The sequence below is a fragment of the Mycteria americana genome, chromosome 9 (assembly GCF_035582795.1).
Source record: "Mycteria americana isolate JAX WOST 10 ecotype Jacksonville Zoo and Gardens chromosome 9, USCA_MyAme_1.0, whole genome shotgun sequence".
Lineage (NCBI taxonomy): Eukaryota > Metazoa > Chordata > Aves > Ciconiiformes > Ciconiidae > Mycteria > Mycteria americana.
This window is the reverse complement of record NC_134373.1, coordinates 41,885,802-41,908,695: the sequence shown is the minus strand read 5'-3', so window position 1 is coordinate 41,908,695 and position 22,894 is coordinate 41,885,802. Positions and strand designations below refer to the sequence as shown.

Below are 22,894 nucleotides of genomic sequence, written 5' to 3'. Positions count from 1 at the left end.
AAGGTAACTGAATGTACAACACCACATGGTATTTGCCTGTATGACAGGTATAAATGTGTAATTTAGCTATGTGATCTTAATAAAAATTAAGACCGCTTGACCATAGCAACGGATTAGAGTCTACAAAGTGTACTTGTGTTTGTTTAACAAAATAAATCAGAAGCTAAGATAAACCATTGAGTGGAAAGGTGCTGAGAGAGGTAAAAAAAAACATTCTAGAAAAGACCACATAGGTTAGCAGAAGAGGGAAAGACTAAAAGCTAAGTTCTTTGAATGAAGACAGAGCACACTGCAAAGAGACACTACTTTCCTCCTGCCCTGTCTCCCTCCCTCCATCCTCTCCCAAAATCCTTGGTTGCTTAAGCACTGGTCATCTAATTAATGAAACAAGCAGGGTACTCATTTGGATAATTATTACGCTATCTACTCATTTGGATAATGATTATGCTGTCTACAATATCTATGATATTGCCCACACATACTCCTTCAGTCAATAACCATTTACCCTAAGTGTGCTTAAGCCTTGCCTTTTTTGTTAACGTTCTGTTAAAGTTTTTAAGGTGACAGAGCAGCACCAACACGCAGTTAGTAACGTTACCAGCCCGCCGGCACACACAGTTTTCCAGCAGAGTTCGAGTGCTTCCCCAGCCTGCAGCAGAGTAATACAGAACAGGAAAGGAGAGACCTATTTCCTCTGTCGCTGAACTCCTGCAAGCCAGAAGGAACAAGAGGTTGCATTAAGCTTTGGTGATAACTGCAGCCAGATTTCTCCAGCACCGTAGGGTTTTTTTTCCCCCAAAACCTCCTTCCACCAACGTATCAAGAAGATGTAGTATGATAAGGTTTTTAATGCAAAACAAGATTAAAGGTTAAACACAACAACAACAACAAAATCTTTTGGGAAATGTTTAAATGATGAATGACCCTCAAATCCTCCCAGTTGCAGGGAGGACTGCCGATCTGGTCAGATCTGCTGATATACAAAAGGGTGCAAGAAGAGGCTTCAACTCCAATGCCTAAGAGCACTATGCTAATTTGCAATTATTATCTATATGTCACTTCCTGCACTTGCCACGCCAGTGTGAATTACCCCTTTGATGTTTCATAGCTTTAAGTCTAGCAGGGCATCACCCCACTCGCTTCATCCTGTAATTCCACCACAAGAAATGTGTGTGTCTGCGCCTGACCTTTAATTTGAACTATTTATTATGGCCTTGAGAGTGGATTGCAGGTCTGAAATACAGTCGGATGATTTCAAGGATAAAGTTGCTTGCAACAGACCTACCCATGCGCACGCATGCGGGTCTCAACCCCCAGGCCTGGGGACAGAACTAAGCGAGTTTCCTCACTAGGCAGGTCTCTGACTTCTCCTATAAAGGACATCTGGTTGCTGCTGTTCTCATCACAGGTACAAGGAAGTGGCAATACATTCCCATTGCCCGTTGACGCATGCTTCTACCGTGTCTCATGTGGAAGAAAAATAGCAATTCACAAAATTCAAACACAAAAATACAGCAACGATTAACCCATAGCAAGCAAAGCACCAGCTCCACATCCATCCTTCAGTTCTCCCTATCAACAGTGGAGATAAAACCTGTAGGATGAAGCCTATTTGGGGTCCTTTGCTCATCTATCAGATCTAGAACCCAGTCCTTAAAAGAAAAATCCAGTTTAAATACTCATTAGCCTATTGCAAAGAACTCAAAACACAGCCAGCCAACTGCATCACAACAACAAATAACTACCGTAAAAGCATGGTGGAAGTCTTTTTAGGTAAAAAAGAAACTCATTAGCCAAGAAGAGAATATAAAAGGTTCTCCTTTTCCACACAGGATAAAACGTGAATCTGGGAGAAAAAATGTAATGCATAGTTTGCCTTATGCAGCAACCTAAGTATTTTTTTATTCCTACGAAACAATTTCGCACTGAACAGAGTGCAGCGATTCTGTAAGAGGGGGCAGAATTCCTCCAGCTCTTATCTGACACTGTGTAAACACTACAAAGTGCCGTGGAAAGATAAAGTTCTCCATCCCCTGATGGTTGCTACCGTTAGCCAAAATGGGGTCAAAAGTTAACTCACCCAGCTTATGCATGAGGTTTTTATAGCTTCAGCCCTTAAAACGAAGCCACGTTACTATCCATTTGGAGAAAAAATAAATTACTTTGTATGTAAGAGACCCAGCCAGGCAAAGACAAGAGATAAGGCATGTAAAGGACCGGTTAAGCTGAACCGAGAACAGCTTACTCAAAGCAATCTGAATAATCAATAACCAGAGACAAGAAAATTAATTAACTGTTGTACAGTCCTCTCCAGAATTGATTACAAAGACAAAAGATCATGAGGAATTGTCATTAGTTTTAAAAGTTATTCATAATAAGATTTAAGTAGCCTCAAAAAAATCAATTAACTGAGCTTTTAGTAGCATAATAAGCAAGGAAAAATGACCATATTATTCCTAGCCTAAGACTTGGAAGATGTGGGCCCAATTTCCCGCTCCACTACAAATATCTATCACCTAAGGCAAGTCACTAGCCTTTTCATTTTTCCCATCATAAAAAGAGTAACTGCATACCTTAAACATATTTAATCTTACATGAATCGATGACAGACTGGGAGGTATTTGTTGACAGCTGTAACTGCCGTATTCTTATAGATATGAATTCAATTTTACACTTAATAATCTCAAAGGAAGCGAGTTTGTTGAAACTCCCAATCACACCTTAAACAAACATCGGACTATTTCAAAATCTAATATACAATTTAGTGTAATTACTTCTGTTCTTGAAAGAACAGAAATAGCCAGGATTTAATCAACTAGCGCTGACACACGTTGCATAAAAGGGAAAAGAATTATTTTGTCCACAGTTTAACTACAGAAAAATTAGGTACCAAGGGGCCTTCCTACAGAATAGAAGCAAAAGCATGCAGTTGATGATCACAGGGACCCATATTTACAAACTAATATGCATTTCAATCTAGTTAGGGCTGGGATTTACAGTTAGTCAGAGATTAGCACTGGTATAGAAGTGGGCCAAAGCCAGTATCAATCTCTTTCTCCATTCTCATGGCTGCTCTGAATAAACAACTTTAAAAAATAAGTGGGATCTCCACTAGCTTGCCTCAGCTGTAACATACCAAGGGCATTCGACTGCCTTGGTACGGCATCAAGAGAAAGCCGAAATGCTTACTGTACACTTTCATGCACATTCAAACAATTTATCCATATTCACACATACACATCTCAGGAGGACAGAGCATCCTAGAAAGTTTTAGTTCCATCTTCCAGTTACGGAAACTATATGAGTTTGTCTCTCTGCTTTATTCTGGTGACACAGAAAAGAGCAGGGATGCAGCAGTTCTGCTGGTGTGATCACTTCATGGTGCCTATTCGATAAAATTCTATAACCTGCCAGAAGTCTCTGACACTGGAAGCACTCCAGAAATAGGAGAACTATGACAGACACGCCAGACAGCTGGCCTCTCTTCAAAGGCTTGAAAGTGTAGGGTGGGGAAAACAGGGGTGGAGTGAAAAGAAATAATCCTAACTTAATTATAAATATAGCTTAAGAATCCCATCCACGTGAAAATTCTCCTGCTTTGTATCATGAATATCTCCAGGGCTCAGAAAGCTGCCTTGAACAGAAAACACTTGGAATGATTCTCTTGTGAGTGCTTCTGAAGTGGTAATACACGTGAAGTGGGCAAGGGGATACTCCTCAGTAAGTGCTCCTTCAACAAACTGGTAGAATCATTTGTTATTTTGCTCCAGGTTGGAGGGCTGCAGTCCGTACCGACGTATGGCCTCCGTAGCTGGCAGTCTGAAGGAGAAGGTGTGAATGTCCCATGAAGCATTTTGTGGCTGTGCTCTCCCAATGTCCAAAAGCTTTCTTCCCTTTCTTACTTGGCTCTGACACCAAGCTGCCTGTGCTTTTTGGTGTCATTCATCGCTTCCCTGTATTCTTCTTGCTCTCCCTCACAGTCAGGCGTTACTATTCTCAGGTTCAAGTGTTTTAACCACTCCTGTAATGAATGGGTGAGAGGAAGGAGCAGCAGTCAGGGATGGAAGAGAAAGAAGGCACGGGGTAATACTCCAGAGACTATAAATCATGGCAGTCTGAGAAACTTCTTCCAACTGGAACAGTGCCATGAATACTCTGAGAGCTCACTCCACTCGCTAAACAGAAAGCTCTCTTGGGCTTCCCTGCAAATACAGGAGCCTTTCTGTGTTCCCCATTTCCTTTGTCTATCTTTGTGTAAGCTGCAAAGAAATCCATTTTTATAATTCCCTATGTCAACTACTTTCAAATGCATCCCTCAGGTTCAAATGTAACCACTGACACGTCAGCAGAAAGAGAAAATACTAATAAATCTAACATTTAACAAATAGCAAGCAAAGATCACTGTAGCACTCTGTACCGAACAAGGAAAGAGCTAAAGGTGCTGTACAAAGCTGTATTTACTAAAAAACATATGGAACTAGTCCTTGAAATCTTAACTGCTACTTCAACATCGAGAATTGTTAGAAATTACACTAATACAGTACAAAGCCTACAACTAACTGTCATATAACTGTAAATGAACCCAAAGGAAAGCTTTATTAGAAATTTTTTCTTGAATTGAGAGCAACTGCTACTTGAGTGAAGACACGGTAACCTTCTAGGAAGCATTTGGACACTTCTGAATCACAAATATAAAGTGTGACAATTGGAGTTCTCTATAACTCACAAACTAGATAAGAAAAAGATCACAAGCCTTGGAAACTACTTACTCTGCTTCTTCATCTTCCTTTCAACACTTGTCACTAGAGAGGCATGCTACCAACATCAACCAACACATCTACTTAGGCGATAAGGGATAGCAAAAATGTCTGAAATAACTCCATGCCGCCTACAAAGGCTGTAGAAGCTCTCAAGGTTTCCAAATAGTTTATTATTTGCAGAGCATTGACATGTCAAACAGAAACATGGCATTAATTTTCACATTATCTTTTTAGTGTTATCTCGGTAACTTCTCCAGAGACAGCAAATACGACATGCAACCCCACTAAAAGCTGAAAAACAGACCAGGTACGTTAGGTAGTGAGGCGCAGTACTGTCCTGCTTTCAGCTGGGATAGCGTTAATTTTCTTCACAGTGGCTGGTATGGGGCTGGTTTGGATTTGTGCTGGAAACAGCGTTGATAACCCAGGGATGTTTTAGTTGGTGCTGCACTGGTCAAGGGCTTCTCAGCTCCCCGTGCTCTGCCAGGGGCAGAAGAAGCTGGGAGGGGGCACAGCCAGGACAGTTGATCCAAACTGCCCGAGGGCTATTCCATACCATACGGCGTCACGGGCAGTGTATAGAGCTGGGGAAGAAGGAGGAAGGGGGGACGTTGGGAGCGATGGCGTTTGTCTTCCCCAGTCACCGTTACGCGTGCTGGAGCCCTGCTGTCCTGGAGATGGCTGAGCACCTGCCTGCCCACGGGAAGCAGGGAAGGAATGCCTTGTTTGCTTTGCTTGTGCGCGGCTTTTGCTTTCCCCATTAAACTGTCTTTATCTCAGCCCACGAGTTTTCTCACTTTTACCCTTCTGATTCTCTCCCCATCCCACCGGTGGGGAGTGGGTGAGCAGCTGGGGGGGGCTGAGTTGCCGGCTGGGCTTAAACCACGACAAGTACCATTTGAATTTTTTCATGATCTTGGTACCATTAGGCCCCATTGCTCCTCTCCCTGCTTCCAGGGCACGAAAGCCAAGGGGGAACGCCGCTGCGGGGCTGGGGCTGGAGGGGCAGAGCCGGCTGTAGCACGTGTGGCCCTCGCACAGTCAGCACATCAGGGCTCCCCCAAAACGCGACGGAGCCCATCGCCACCATGGCAGCCCGCACAGCCTGCGCTCAGTCTGCAAAGCGACCGCCGATCGCCGTGCACAGCGGTAATGATTTGGTCCTAGAGCAGAAATGACTGCATTGTAGGGCGGAAACACGTTGCCAGAAAGGCCAGCGGATACCCCGGCCTTGCCTGTGCTGAACTTGTGTTCCGGGCTGACAGAATAGACACCTGACATATTTTAAGGTCAAAAATCTTTGTCTTTTTTTTAAGTTCATTATACTATCAAAATATTATACAAGACATAGAAATAGCATTCTCACTTTATTGAGACAATATGGATCTAATTCCTCTAACAACTCCCCAGTTTCAACAGCTAGAAATTTCTGCTTAGCAGCTGCTGTTGAATACCAGATGTTGCAAGGGTTTCTTAGAAATTTCTTTTCAGAAACATATCCTACATACCTTCCATTCTAAAAGTCACCCTAAACTTAATCTTGGCTATAAAGCATAAAAACTGCTACACCTCATCAGTCTCTGCTTATTCAGGCTTGACAGACAATATAAAAATCAGCACCCAAATGCTTATGTTTCATAATCCCTTTACTCACAAAAGTATGACTGTTGGCAGAGTTCTCAAAGAGTGGTGTTTTGCTTGTAAAAATGCTGAACAGAAGTGTCAAGGCTTTAGCTCTCATGCTAACTGTCACAGCTGCTAAGAAACTACGGCGCTCTGCTGTGCCCCTCGTACAACTGTGACATTGTCTCCCATTATGTTGCTGACAGGGGTTTTTTTCCTGTCTCCAGTATAAAAATCTTAGATCCTCTACTTGAAATAACCAGCCTGCAAACATATTCACACTTTTCTGTTTTGTTTTTTGTTTTTTTTTTTAATTTGTGTATCTTAATAAATACCAAATGGATCTAGTTTTGCATAATCTAACGAAACAAAACCTCGAATACTGTGTTCAGTTTTGGGCCCCCCACTACAAGAGGGATATTGAGGTACTGGAGCGCGTACAGAGAAGGGCAACGAAGCTGGTGAAGGGTCTGGAGCAGAAGTCTTATGAGGAGCGGCTGAGGGAGCTGGGACTGTTTAGCCTGGAGAAAAGGAGGCTGAGGGGAGACCTCATCGCTCTCTACAACTGCCTGAAAGGAGGTTGTAGAGAGGTGGGGGTCGGTCTCTTCTCCCAGGTAACAAGTGATAGGACAAGAGGAAGTGGCCTCAAGTTGCGCCAGGGGAGGTTTAGGCTGGATATTAGGAAATTTTTCTTCACCGAGAGGGTTATCAAGCATTGGAACAGACTGCCCAGGGAAGTGGTTGAGTCGCCATCCCTGGAGGTATTTAAAGGACGTTTGGATGAGGTACTTAGAGACATGGTGTAGTGGTGGTTTTTGGCAGTGTTAGGTTTATGGTTGGACTCGATGATCTTAAAGGTCTTTTCCAACCTATATGATTCTGTGATTCTGTGATTCTGTGAAAACATAAATCTAGAAGAAAATAGAAAAAAATTTCAAAACTGTATTCTCTGTTCTTACACCACCTTCTTAACACTGTTTGTACAGTGGATGGGGAAAAAAAAAATATATTTCTCACAGGAAACGCAAGAACCGAATTGCACACAGATTCCTAAAGATCAGCATAATGAATTTTTGCCTAAAAAGCGTGTGGATTGAGAATTGCTTAGCACTACCCCCGCTTGCAGAATTTAAGTAATAATACTTAAAAAAATTCCGCATCCTGCGCCGCGGCCAGACGCGCGCCAGGGCCGGGCCGGCAGCGGGGAGGCCGCGGAGGAAGCGGGCAGAGGCGGCCGGGCTTCGGCGGGCGGCTGCAGCCAGCAGCGAGGCGGGCCCGGCCCCCGAGCCGGCGGGCGAGGCGCTCGGCACCGCTCAGCTTCTGAAACCGGTTTCAGCAGCAGCCACCTGCCAGTCCCCAGCCGCTCGTTCCCGCCTCCGCCTCGCCCCCCCAGCAGGCCTGCCTGGCCACACCGTGAACCAAAGCGAGGAACTGCTCCAGGTTAAAATAAACCCAAAAAAGACTGCTTTTCAGCCACGTTCCTTTCCCTGGCTCCGTTCACTTGGCAGCTGTATAAATGCCTATGCAGACACAGCACAGGAATGAGCAGGAACAGACAACGTGGTTACTGTTTTACGCTGTCAGAAAGCTACCTACGAACTTCACCCCCCAAGCAGTCTGTCTTAAAATAAACTACGTTCTTTCACTGCCGCTCTGAGCTGGTTCCTGGGTAGCTGGTTTGCATTCCTCACGTGCTTTGGTAATAGATCAATAAATACTCAGCAGGTATGGCCGTATTTAGAACACCTAGGTGATATAAATACTAGACCCAGATGAATGCAAATTGCACTGTACAAAAAGCCTGCGGGGTTATGGCTGCAGATTTATGGAAGGCTATGTGACTAGGCCCAGACAAACAGTTTTGTGAGGCACAGGCTTGTGATTTTGACCTGATTATACTGCAGACGTTGTTGTTGAGCAGGGTTATAGTCATTAGTCCATATGCAAGAAAGCACACAGGCTATTCAGCCAAATGAAAAAGCAGAAACAAGCAAAGGGCACAGTGGAGAAATGAGACTGCCAGTTCAATAACAATTCAGTAACTCAAAGATCTGGAAAAGCAACCAACGTGAAAAGACGTAAAACCCTGAGAGAAGAAGTGGCGACTCAGAAGAAGGTCACTCAGGAAGAACAAGGACGGGCCCATTGCAAGGACGAAGCAGTTACGGGAGGCTGACGTTCACAACCTGCCTACCAAGCACCATCAGGTCGCTGAACCACGCGCAGCGAGTACTTTAATGTTTAACCTAGTAGCATGCTGCTTTAATCTATTTCTTGTGGGATTAGTCAGAAGACAAAGGAGCAGTTGTACGCTCACAAGTTGTATGTGTGATCGTGCAATTCCGGTCTTCACGCACAATAAAATACACCCAAATAAAAGGGATCCACAGATTTGCTGGCTGCACAGCTAAACCCATGTGAGCGCTGGGCTAGCAGCTCCCTTCCCTAGCCATCATTTTCATGGGAAGAGATCGTGCCGAGAAGCCCTAGTGTAATAAACCATCAATCAATCAATCAATCACTCACTAGGTGACTGAAGGACATACAGGAGCCAAAGGAGCCTCGTGTCCTCCTTGGCATTGGCCCTGCACCCACCTTACCCCACATTCGGCACACCGAGCGCACTTTTCGGCAGAGGAGCTTTCTGCCACGTTAAGCGTGCTGAAACGGCTTGGCCCAGGTCCAGCGGGTTGCAGACCTGAAGACAAAGGAGATGGGAACACAAGGCATAAAATGGAGGAAAGAAGACTGCACCACAGAAGTCAATAGTGAAATTGGGCTTCGGCTGCCATGGAATTGCAGCAAGACTTACTGAATAATTTCCCAGCTGCTGGACAGGCCATAAATTTGTAATAAATCTGCAGTAAAGAAGCAAAATATATTTCCTGGTCTAGATTACTAACTTGATGACTAGATTATAATCTGCAATGGTGTTTGCCTCCTTTGTTCTGCTGTATTAGTATCTGCCAACATCTAAATAGTCTGCTCTGTTCCTTTCTATTTTGTTCAGTAGCTACTGAACCCAGGGAACAGTCTTCTCACTATTTTTATAAACAGGATATCTAGAGTGACCATTTTTTTTTAAAACGGGACTAGCCTATGAAGGCCATTCACAAAAGAAATCAAGTACTCATAGAAAAGTGTAATAACGACTGTTCAAAGCAATTAACGAAATTTGACTTGGCTCTCTGGGGACGTGTGCGTTAAAGATAACACGGACAGAGTCAGTAGGCACAGGCTCCCAGTCTGCTTCTCTCTCTCTCTGTAAGGGGAAATACCTCTCAAAATGTTTCCTCTTGCACCACAAACTATTGTGAAGTGGTCTTAATTTGACTGGAGAGGCACTTGCTAACTCATGCTCCAATGCCTGTTACTGACTACGTCACCCTGACTACTCTTGATTACTCCTGCACCATTTGGGGAAAAAAAAAATAGGACAACTTACACATAAATTACAAAAGAGGTAATAATTAGATCACCTTACTGAGGCTGAAGGTCACATCTCCTAATTAGCATAGCCAAGTTGCTGTACTTTGCCCCCTCTATGCTCCCATCTCCAACCCCAGCTTCCAGCAACGCAGTTTGTTCCCACCCGCGAGCGAGGGGACGAGGTTTCCCCGTCGGGCGCCGGCACTCGGGGGGACGCCCGCGCCCTGCTGCCCCAGCCCAGCCGCCGTGCCGACGCCAGGATGCATCGCTCCGGCTGCGCAGCCCCGAATACCGCCTTACAGCACTACCAGGAAAAGGCGTCCAAAGTACACCCCAGTCAAAACAACCAGAGCTTTCAAACGACAGAGGAAAGGTTTCTTTAAAAATCCAGAGGCCACTTTTGTGGCCTGGATTTTAAAAGGAGCGCTTTCTTTTTTTTTAATAAAAACTTACCAAAATATTTCACTTGGTTTAAGAAAAAATCCTTTAATGATATATTGTTTTCTTTCCATTTTAGAACTGAAATTAAAGTTGAGCAGAAAATGGTAAAAACTAAACCCCAGAAAATCGTGGAAGAGAGAAGCTGGAGGAAAAAAAAATCTTCAAAATAAAATCTTGGTTTTGCTGTACGATAAGAACAACAAAAATATGCAGAGTATTAAAGGGGTTTAAAATAATTTAATTCCTGATCATTGAACGCAATAGCAAAATTTGCCATCAACCATTATAGGGCCAGAATTTAACTTCAGAAAAATAAATTCCAGAGAATGGAATACGTCTACCTAAATGCATATACAGAAGGTAAGATTAAGTCATTCTGATCGCTCCTTTTCTTATTCTTACATTACAAATAGCATTTTAAGCTTCATTTTTCCATGTTACTCAACAAAGAGTGTGGAAGAAGTGTTCCTACAATAGAGGAGAGAAGGCTGTCAGTCACCATCAAAAGGTGATTTAAAGTAGAAAGGTAACTTTAAGCCCAGATAAAATTATGAACAAGATTTTCACAATTACCTAAAGGAATTTCAAATATCCACGAATGTAACAAGCCTAGTAGAGTGCAAAAAATTTCAGGTGTGAAACAAGCAAGCAAACAACAAAACTGAAACTGTTTTCCATGGACCAGATTAGCATCTGGGCACAGAAATACAACTGAGATTCCTTTTTGAGGATGTCAGCACTTTTCCATAAATATGGAGTCCAAAGAAAGTGGGAGAAACAATAGAAATATTCTTAGGCACAATTTTAAACTAAATGAAGATGAATCTCCCTTGATATAAGGGAGATGATATAAGTCATCAACAACTTGTAAGACTAAGAAGGAAGCAAATGGTGAGGAAACCGAAGCAGTGACTATGGAAGCACAGCTGGAGAGAACAAGTCAGAACAAAAGAAGACAGTCCGTCCTGAAAAACGATGCATTTACGTATGGCTGAACCATACCAGAATCTCTTACATGTGATTATCCAAATGCAAAAATTAGTCTTTTCACTTCTGGCCCTCTTACCACAGCAGCTGCTCTTCAGCTGTCTTGTAGGGCAGAACCAACACCCGGTCTGCTGGTGGATATGAAGAGAAGAGTTTTCATTCGGTACAGATCCGTTCTGGGGCCATAGATGTAACCACCGTGCCATCCCAACAGCTAATGCAAGCGGCAGAGGGGGACAGACCGGTACTGATGAAGCTATGACAGGACTCGGGAAAGCATATGCTGATCAAATAGATAGTTACCAGTGAAATATGCAGCAAGTATATTTGAACTTTAATTATCCATTGGAGCCTGGCTCTCAACACATGAATCTTCCCTTGCTGCGTCCCACGGCAGTACTGTTTTATTAAGAGGGATTGGAGACAGGTGATGGGACCGGTGAAGCTTTTTATCGTCATAGATTAATTTTCTTTGCTCAGTGGTCATTAATCACAGTTTCCTTGTGAAAGGAAGCAGTAGTTCAAGTACTTTTCTAAATGGATAGAAAGTTTGCTTGGTTGCATTGTAGCTTCTGTAATCCCCTCCTATCTCCTTTTAATAACACTTGTAAAGTTTTAAAGCAAAATACAGCACCTTCTAGGACTTCTAACATGATGCTTCTTATAGGATACTGTTAATTAATCACTTTTAAGATGGGTTTTTAAAAACTGTTAAGAAATTGGAACTTGATAGCTCCTTCTGCTGCGTTTTATAATTGAGAAAACAGAAATGTTACACTTAAAACGCACACTGAATATATCCCGAATGTTCTACCACACCAGTGAGGCCAAGTGGAAAGAAGAGATGCCTAATTCACTTGCAGTCTTAGAAATCCTTTGCAATAGTGTCAGTGAGAGTAATATTTTAAAGTTGATCAAATATCTAAGTTCTAAAGTCAGAATACCCTGGGCAGTCGAGCAGATTAGAAATTGCCACTTGAAAGAGTATTGCAACCAAACACTAATACCATAGCCTGAGGAGCACTTTAAGGTAGCGTTTGTGTTGAAAAAAAGAGGGAGGCCTTTCCCAAGCTTCAGTAGGCTGTTTTCAACTGAATTTTTTTTTTTTTTTTTTGGCCTGGCTGGGTGTAACGCAGATGTGCTCCCAGCTCGGGCTCCGCATGCACCCTCCCAAAGAGCTGGGCCAGCACCAGGCAGCAGCAGCACTGCCTTTTACCAGCAGTGCCAGCTCAATGCCCTTGTCAAGCTGCCACCATGGCTGGGGACTTCAGGCAGAAGAAGAGAGTTGAAACAAGCCACGGAGTCAGGAAAAACCCAGAGGATTTCTTGGCCGCCATCTGCTGCCCTCTGAGTACGTGCTTGCAGCAGGAAGCCCTACCACGGCATAGCTGTGATTGCTCCAGTAATTTACTCAGTTGTAGGAGCAGCTGCAGAAGCATCCTTATCGCCTCTCGGTTCCGCAGACCGGCCGGCAGAAAATGAACGTGCAGGGAGCAAGCGGGTGCATGGACTGGAGCGGGAGGTGGGGGCGAAGGGGGAAACAGGGAATCGGAGAGCAGGAGAATCACACAGGCTCTTTTGGCAGCAACGAGCCTTTAATTCGCCTCATGGGTTATCACAAGAGGGCACAGAATGCACACCTTCATGTGTCATTTTGGTCATGTTTGGGGATTTTTCTTGGATTTTTATTTTACTAAATCAGTTTCCTTACCATACCTTTAGTATGAACTAAATCAGTTCCTACCTAGATACCTCTGTAGGTATGAGCTTACCAGCAAGGTCGTACCTACAGAGCTGGCACGTTGATGCAGAGAAAGCACACCAGTATTTCCAGAGGCAACATATCCCTGAACCACACCGCACCCGAGAAATGCAATACTAATGGCGACAAATCAATACCTGCCACATACAAATGCTTAAAATGCCCATGCCTGAAAAATCCCATTTAACAAGGGGATATACCAGATGAAACCACTAAAAGAAAAGTGAAAAATGAATAAGCTTTTCTCATTTAAGAGGACTACTATGAAATGAAAGTCAATAATTGTTAGCAGTTTCTTCACAGTCCCGAAGCATCTCTGAAAGCAGGGGGCTCATTACACAGCATCTGATAAGTTCTTGGCAGCGTTTAATGATAAACAATGGGACTCTGTCTGGAAGTCCGCTAAGAACCAATGTCCTGCTAAACTCCTAACTGCCAGGGAGACACAACCCAGGGCATTTGCAATTTTCCCAGCAAGCTAAAGAAAGCAGGGTGGCTAATTTCATGGACTAAAGCCAAGCAGAATTACTGTATATTCAACACCTGTAGGTTGTACACTTCGCACTTCAAACACATCAAGCATAAGGACCCTCTTTTCCCAGTAACACAAATCCCATTTCATTTGAAGCACTATTTTTAATTGGTGATTATTTTAAACAAGTGCTGCTTTTTTTTTTTATTTAGAAACAAGGAGAATATAATGAGAATTCAAGAACAATTGTTTCCTTTTGTGCAATGAAAGAGACCGCATACTTGTTTTATGCAAAGTAGAACAGGATATCTAATGCTTACTTAAGGCAAACGATTGTTTAGGCTTGGGGAAAAACCCTACAGATTAAAATAAACAACTTCTCAATTTCTCTATGACTAGTGAAATGAATACGACAATAAACAAGCACATGGTTTACATCCATTCCTGACACTTCAAGAGAGTAGAAACTACAGATTAAAGAATTTGAAAAGTCTTTGCAGGACAGCTAATCCCTGGGGAAAGATCGCTTTGTTTTTGTAATCTCGAACCACATTCTGAAGTAGACAACTGAAGGAGGAAAAAAAAAAAAGCCGCCTTCCCAAAGTAGCACTGCACTCAGTTACCTAGCAAAAGGAATAAATGTTTGCTTGGGTTTTTAAGTGGTGAAAGCATGAACTATGTAAAATATGTTAAGAATAACAGAAACCTAAAAGAAAACATCACCAGATGCAAGTAGGATCGTACTGGTTTGGGCTGGGGTAGAGTTATTCTTCTTCATAGTCGCTAGTATGGGGCTGTGTTTGGGATTTGTGCTGGAAACAGCGTTGGTAACCCAGGGATGTTTTAGCTATTGCTGAGCAGTGCTTACACACAGTCAGGGCCTTTGCTGCTCCTCACCCCACCCCACCAGCGAGTGGGCTGGGGGGGCACAAGGAGCTGGGAGGGGACACGGCTGGGACAGCTGACCCCAACTGACCAAAGGGATATTCCACGCCATATGAATATATATATATACCAGCATATAAAGCTGAGGGAAGAAGGAGGAAGGGGGGACGTTGGGAGCGATGGCGTTTGTCTTCCCCAGTCACCGTTACGCGTGCTGGAGCCCTGCTGTCCTGGAGATGGCTGAGCACCTGCCTGCCCACGGGAAGCAGGGAAGGAATGCCTTGCTTTGCTTTGCTTGTGCGCAGCTTTTGCTTTCCCTATTAAACTGTCTTTATCTCAGCCCACGAGTTTTCTCACTTTTACCCTTCCGGTTCTCTCCCCCATCACACCAGGGGGGAGTGGGTGAGTGGCTGGGGGGGGCTGGGTTGCCGGCTGGGGTTAAACCACGACAATTTGCGACACGGGAGAGTGATTATGGATGTGGAGTTCTCTGCAGCACTGATGAATCAGGAAAAGTGCAAGTTACCTGTCATTTCCCAGAAGAGAGAAGACTCTCCTTATGTCCCATGCACATATCTTTTAAGAAACTATAGGGTGCATCAGCTGCTCAACTCTGCAGACAGATTCCGAGCAAAAGGATTCTCCCCTGCCCTACTTTGTCATCACACCCTTGGACTTGGACAACCTGCTGCACAGCCTGCCAGACCCAGCTAGCATCACCTCCTCTTCCCTTGTTCTGTCAGCCACTTGTACGTATTTCCGAGATCACCACGTTTTTCTCCACGGTTTCACTCTCTAGGTAAACATTAATAATTTGGTGATTCCAGCTGGGGGAAGAGATGGTGCAACATCCCCTGCGGCCTCCTCTGCTCCTGGCTGAACAAACCCAGGTGTCTCAGCCCCTCCTGTGCTCCAGCCTCCTCTCCACCTCTGCCAGACTTGCTGCACTTTGTCAGTGTCTTGCTTGTACTGGCTGTACAAAACCGGGAACGCTACTCCATACGTGGTCTTGCAATGGCCAAGCAGAAGGGAAGGATCACTTCCCTCAAGCAAGCCTATGCTCTTGCCAATACAGCCCAGGACCTGGTTGCGTTCCTTGCTGCAAGGCCACGCTGCTGACTTACCTTCAACTTGCTGTCCCCCTTTTGCTATTTATCTTACCGCGTACGAAGCATGCCATTTCTTTACTGGTATTTTCAAAACCCACCTGTAGTACCTCATAACATTAGTTTCGCCATTATGTTCAGAGGTGCTTCTAAGTCTCTCCATTACATAACATCGACACTATAAATGTTTTCAGCATTTCAGATCAGCAGAAATCTGAACGCAGTGAAAGAAAACGCAGGGCAAACACGCTGAAAGGCTGAGCATGGATTTAAACCATTCAGACCAATGTTACCTGCTTCATCATGGCTTTAGCAAGCCCCTTGATATACTACATATCAAGCTAAACAAGAATTGTGTACCAGAAAGGTGAATTTGCTTTGATTTTGATTTCTAGTACAGGGCAGTATGTGCCATTACCCTTAGCTTCTGCTGGGAAAGGCCACAGTTCTACTTCGAACGGGTTCTGAAGTCTTGCACTCGGCGTAAGTTAATTCAGAAAGAGGGCTTCAGCACATGTTCTCCGATGTCTCTTCTAATTTCACAGTCTCCATCCAGACACTTGCTGAGACCCATTCACTCTTGGCAAGCGCCAGTGAAACCTCCTAGTCCCTAGTTTGCACTAAAATTAGTTTCACTACAAACACGTTGTCTGGTTCTAGACACTGTATTACAACAAAATAAAAATCTAACAGAATTTAATTTGTGGGAAAGATTTGCTAGCTTTTCAAAACAAAAAGGTTGCTGCTGTGGTTGTTTGGGGTTTTTTTCCCCACAAAAAAAATAAGCAGGCACGTATTTAAAAGACTTTAATTGCCCCGATTCACTTCCGTGTCCATAATACAAATTAAGGCATGGAATACTGAGAGGATTCACAAATCGTATCCCAAGAACCATGCAAAATGCTTCCAACGTTGCCCTGCAAGAGGCCTGTGAAGGTCACAGGGACCGCGGTAACAACTGGCAGCTCTCAGCAGTGCAGCAGCTCAGCAGCAGGCACAATGCACTCAGCTACAGAAACCAAGCTATGAAGGGCTATACAAAAAGCTGAGGTTTCTTCTAGGATGGGTATAAACATGTAGCAGAAAACTGTATTTAAAAAAAAAAAAAAAGTCACATAAGAGCCAGGTATTCTAAATATTTCTGAGCAAGTTCAGCATAACATCAAATAAAGACAAAACCCTCAAATCCCTTCCACTATGCAGTTTATACATACGCAAAACATTTTTGCCAGCATAGGCACCATCTAAACAAATAGCTATAGCCTATTAACAGGCCAGGTGGCTCAGAGGCAACCACCTCTGCCAGATACTCCACAGAAACTTCCAAAAACCACCACAGAGAAGCCGCCGGTCTGTGCCGGTGTCCCAGCCTGCATCGACCGCGCTGTGGTATGGGTGACACGAGGCTTTGCATTGGTTCTGACACTCTAGCAGGTAAAAATAAAGGAAGATTCCCCTTTTTCATATTATCCAGTGATGATTCCGGTAATGAATTTCTCAGCTTTGTATTATAAACAGCATTTGAATTTGAGTTATTTGAACTCTACAGTTGCTCCCTTATACTTTCTTTAAATGAGAAAAATAGAAAAAGTACATGATTTACGTCTCCTATATTGTTTCTTCCATGACCTCTTCTCCATCCCTGCTGTACTGAGGTCTATTATTTTTGTCACTCAACATGAAAACTTACGCTTACATCAACTGGTTTGTTTCTCAAGTACAAATTTCTATTCCATTTTTCCATACATTCCAGTCCTGTGCACTTTTTAACAATATGCACTCAGCCACAAAAATGTTGTTGGTATAGGCTAGAAGAACTGAAACTAATTTTCAAAAATTAAGATGAAACCTTGCAAGTAGTCTATTCTATAAATCTTCTGAACGTGTACTGGGTGTTGCACTTCACAGTGAAGAGAAGCGCCGAAGAAAAGCATTACTTTAAAATATAGGTTCTTGCTGTTAAAAAAAAAAAAAATCAAGTTCAGTATATATTGTATTACTAGGCCTGACGACATACCTAAAAGCTACGTCTAATGTCATAGTTCTCAGCCTTTTCAAGTCTGTTTCCATGTCAGGAGCTTAATGAGCAGAACACCAAACAAGAACTCCAAAGAAGATCAATGTCTTTCAACAAAACCCTCTCCTTTTGCCTTTTTTTTTTTTTTTTTAAACATTGCATGCATTCTTGAGAAGACAATGATGACAGATTGAATGTCAAAACCTTTCAAAAAATTTTTTAACCTTTTAAATTTTTTTAACTCTTAAAAATAAGCGTTGCTACTTTCAGCTTATGCAATGTGAAAGCCAAAACCATGTAATAAAAGGTACAGTTTGCCTTCATCTGAAGCTAGTTTAGAGACTATTCTTTCTTCCACAGGTCTAATCATATTTTATTGTAAGAAATACCTTTCTTTATTATGTTAAGATAAACATTAAGGTGTTTTATTGTGGTAATTTCTTTGAGATAGAGAATATGGTGCTGACATGATTCAAGTCAGGTGCAGGAAGCCATAACTCTGGAATTCCCTTTCCGGCGTCACTCCTGGCTGCTATTTACTTTTGGAAAATCATTGCCTTAGTCTGAGGCGTGGGCTCCACCCATCTGTAAAACATCTTCTTACCTTCCGGGCTGGTGCTGATGTATGTCATACAAGCAAACGCTGATTAACAAAAACATAATTTCATCTAAAGTGTAAATTTCCAGTATATTCTTTAGTCAACCTCACTCAGACCCGAGACCAGCAAAGCTCTCTGCCACAGGCTCTCCCATTGACTTTAACAGATTTATGCATAAAATTAGATGCTTGGCTTAACCAGAGCAATACAAAGATAAGCTAGATTTAGTTCACAGTGCGATTCCAGACCTAGCAGAGCTATAGCAGAGATATCCCTGCAGAGAAATTATTTTCATGTATTTTACGTTCCAAAAACCTTTCGAATGAGTTCAAGGGAAAGTTACGTGGACTGAAAGCGTGTCGCCACGCCGCACCGCAACCCAGAGCTTCCCAGGTCAGCACCCAGGGCCCTCTCTCTAGGAGAGGAGGCTGAATAGCTGTGCTGTGCTGCTGCTTGCCTCCGGCACCTACACTACTGCCTGTCTCTGTCAGCTCACTAGTATTGCTGCATGGTGGGATGTTGAAATGCTCTATGAATTACACTGATTTTACAGAAAACAGTGATTTCTTCTTATAGAATAATGCCCATTGTATTATCAAAGAAAGGAAGAAAACTCCATGGACAGCATCTACCGCCTACCGCTATGGAGAAACAACACAGAAACCCAACAGACTGTCCATTTCAATAGGGAGACTCGGATATTCTTTATATTCTTAACACCTTTATCATGTGAGACACATAGATATGGGGACCAGCAGGCTTTTGGGGTTGCTTAACTACAATGTGTACCTGCTGTCTGCCACCTAATACCTGTCCTTAAAAATGAACCTTCCGAGCAAACGTAGATGTACCTCCACATGCCACTGAAAATGTAACAGAATCAAAACAACAATTTGCTGCTTTTAAATAGAACCGATTTCTCAAGACTCAAGCCACTCAAGTGGGAAACAGGATTTAAGTTTTGAGTTGTTACAAGTCTGAGCAATTAAATCCCATACAAAAACACATTAATATATGGACTACAAGTTTCTGAGGTGATGAAAGATTAATAACCCTGGTATTTAACGTACTATTATAGCTACAGGCACAATGAACTTCCCCTGTGTCTGGTATACTATTGGGTATTGCATTGCACGATACATAATCACAGCCTCAAGCTTTCCTATTAAAATAGAATATAAAAATTCCAGGTTTCTAAACCACTGGTCACTGCACTGACAGGTCAGACCATCCAGCGGAGAGACACATTTGGGCGATTTGTCAATAGTCGGGATGTGAAAATGCATCCTCCAGATGTGAAAATGCATCCAAGCACAACCTGCTAATCCTTCAATTTTAAGTCTTTCTTCACCAACATAGAGACTGGAAAAAACCTAAACCAAACTCTAGTCAAACCGCTCCTGGGTTAGAACTGGTATCAGCCATGAACTGTATGGCATTCATATACATAAATCCACCACCAGAAATTATTTCTGCGATTGGATTTCAGAGACTTAAGCTGATTTTGATAAGACGGACTGATGCGATATTTTTCTTGCAGAGCTCCAACAGCAACTTTTTCAAGCACCTAGGTTTAAATCCACAAAAGGAATTTATGTTTAAAAAAAAAAAAAAATTAAAAAATGACAGTAGACGCACAAATGAAGAACTGCAATCTTCACATTCGCCCTCTCAGCTGCTACCAGGATTCCCCAGGCACCTCAAAGTTTTCCATTCTCTAACCACGCGAAATTTTGCTTTCAGGCACGCCCAATTTTGGCAGGCCTGAGCAGTTTACCACCCTATCTTGCAGCTTAGTCTCACACTTGTATTCACAAGCCCTTCTTGAGGGCTTTATCTGAGGGGTTTGATCCAGATGGCACTCAGACCGGATTCCTGCACTTGTGGGGAGGGAGGCTAATGGGGAGTGCAGTAATTGGAGGTAGGGCTGCTTTGCCCCACTCAGGAGCTCCACTCAACAGCAGTTCAGTGGCACGCTTGCCTCAGGTGTGGGAGATCTGCGTTAATTCTTGCTAGGGTTCAGACCACCGTTTCTCCAAGAAAGTGTTCTACCAACAGCCGATCTGTTCGTTTATAGCGGGAAGCTCTTGATCTCTCGTGTTGAAACGGATACACCTTGCAGGGAACATCAAAGGTCCATCCTGCAGACAGGAAGACTACACACACACACACACAGAGCAGACGATCACCTGGGAGGAGGAGGATCTGCATTCCAGTCTTTGTCTCAGTTATCAACTCTTTTATCCAATGACTTTGGCATATAAAACATCTGAATTTTTAGTGAAGATAAACGCCTCTGGTAAACCAGAATAAAGCTCCGTATTTCCAAGAGAGTCAGGGTTTAAAAACCTGTATTTCCCGAGCCTCCCTCTTCTGCATACCTTCGGGCATCTTCCCACAGGTAGAATGTAGGCCCTCGACAGCTGCCGTGAATTCCCTTATCTTACTAAGACATATAGAACATAACCACTGTTACCCTGATGTTATGGCTCCATGCAGCACTTCCTTGATTTCAATACCATTTTAAGGGCTATTTTTGAAACACGTATCAGGGTTTTCGTGGATTTAGCCACACGTCAAAGCTGTCTAATCGATGTCTATTATAGCGGTCTGTCGAAAACACGCAGCACTTGGCTGCTGCAGGGAAAATGCATTTCACCAAATTAGTTCAGACACTTCTGAGTATTGGTGATGGTGATTAACAATTAACCCTCTTCCAAGCAGGCTTAGAAGTTGATTAACTACTGCATCCTTTATACAGAAAGGAAACAATTCTGTTAAAGAAACCTGAATAAACACAGTTTAAGAGTCTCCCAGAAGAAAACAACCCATTTATAGGAGCACAGTTATTATAAGAGTTCTGAAGGGATTTCCCCTTATCTACTTCTTCAAAGAATCTGTGCTATATTCACAATACAAACCAATGTGTTTTACGTGGATATACGTTACAAGCACTTTCCTGCAGTAGTAAAACGAGTAAACCTGAAACTTTCAAAGTAATTTTATTGCTCATTTTATAGATTTTCCTAGCCCTTTGATGAGCTGCCATTCCAGCAGGCAATCTTAGCCTCAATACCTTTGTTGCTACTACTCACGTCAACCGCACCCATTTCCAGGTTGTCTGTGGGAACAGTATGCACTGGGAATTAGCCAGGCATCTCCCGTCAGTAATCCGCGCAGCAGAATGCCAAATCCCACATAGTGTCACAAAGGTTTTCTTCAGCACGTGCACTTCAGCGCCAATTCCATTACGGATGAGTAAGATACAGAGACAGAAGCCACCAAGGAAATGGTATTCTAGAAGATCCAGGCTCACCAACGGCCTTTTTTTTTTTTAAGTAATCTGAAATAAAGATTGGATTGCTTTATCTCATATAAATAAATAAATAAATGAAGCTTAAGTCTAAGTGCCTGAAGAGCTAAACATCCTCCTTCTAGCAAAGCAGTAGCTATAAGCATGTAAATTCTCTGCAGGTGTAAGCCTCTAATGTCCCATGGGTCAGACTCCAGTGGGTATTGCATTGCACGATACATAATCACAGCCTCAAGCTTTCCTATTAAAATAGAATATAAAAATTCCAGGTTTCTAAACCACTGGTCACTGCACTGACAGGTCAGACCATCCAGCGGAGAGACACATTTGGGCGATTTGTCAATAGTCGGGATGTGAAAATGCATCCTCCGGATGTGAAAATGCATCCAAGCACAACCTGCTAATCCTTCAATTTTAAGTCTTTCTCCACCAACATAGAGACTGGAAAAAACCTAAACCAAACTCTAGTCAAACCGCTCCTGGGTTAGAACTGGTATCAGCCATGAACTGTATGGCATTCATATACATAAATCCACCAATAGTATTTAAAAATAAAGACAATCATACTATTATACCCATCACACAGTACTTTATTTCTAGACAGAGTAGAACAGTTGGACTGGGAGCTGTTCCATAATGACTGTATGCGAAATATTCCCTCCTATGCAGAAAGCTCGTCTGTCACGGATGCCTACATCCTACTCCAACCCGTGTTGACATTAAAATTAGTAATCAGTAACGCTGCTAACGGTAGCTACGGAGCCATGAGGCACTCCATGGAACATATACTGTTCACTTCAGGCAAAGGAGCAGCGGTGCTGAGGCTGACCAAAGAAATGTAAATCTTACACACAGTCCTAATCAAAGTATCTGGCATGGCAAAGTACAAGAAGAAGAGATCAAAAAAAGCTATAACCAAGCAGACAGATGAAAATGAAAGATGCTTGCCACAATCCACACAATTCCTATTACTGCCATTGTTTTGAGGAATAATCAAATCCTCAAGGTGCTCATAACAAAATCCTTTATTTAAATGCCCAGTTCCAAATGGAAATACATACGAACTATACTCCACGAAAGATTACCTAGAAACTTAGCTGCGAAGATTATTATGTTTCAGATTTTTTCTGCAGAACAATTCTGCAGCGGGCTACAGTCTGGTGCAGGACAACCCACTCATCTGCCTAGCTAATTTGACTGAATGCTATTAATGCATTTCTTAACAGATTTTATACCATACTTCTATACAAATTTCATACAATGTTTTAATATATAGACACACACACATACATACATATGCACACTGTGATTTCTCTGGTAAAATAACTAGCACTAAAATGTGATGACCCTGGTGGCATACCCCAAATGCTCCAGCGCAAATATTACATTTACCTGATAAACTTCAGTGAAAATTGAAGAAGACTTATGCTAATAGCTGGGACAAGGCCCATTTTAAGGCAGTACTTGAAATAAATTCTCTTTGCTTTTTCGTGATAACTA

General features: G+C 42.9%; 1 protein-coding gene across 3 annotated transcripts in view; it reads right to left on the bottom strand.

The window, feature by feature from the left end:
- LYPD6B (LY6/PLAUR domain containing 6B) overlaps positions 1-22,894 on the bottom strand; it is a 53,355-nt gene that overhangs the window by 18,952 nt on the left and 11,509 nt on the right. The window contains exon 1 of one of the 3 annotated variants that reach the window (XM_075512240.1): positions 21,158-21,243. The exons of the other annotated variants lie outside the window; for them this stretch is intronic. The gene's annotated coding sequence lies outside the window, so the exon portion shown is untranslated. Of the gene's footprint in view, positions 1-21,157; positions 21,244-22,894 lie in introns of those variants that run through there. 3 annotated transcript variants of the gene reach the window in all.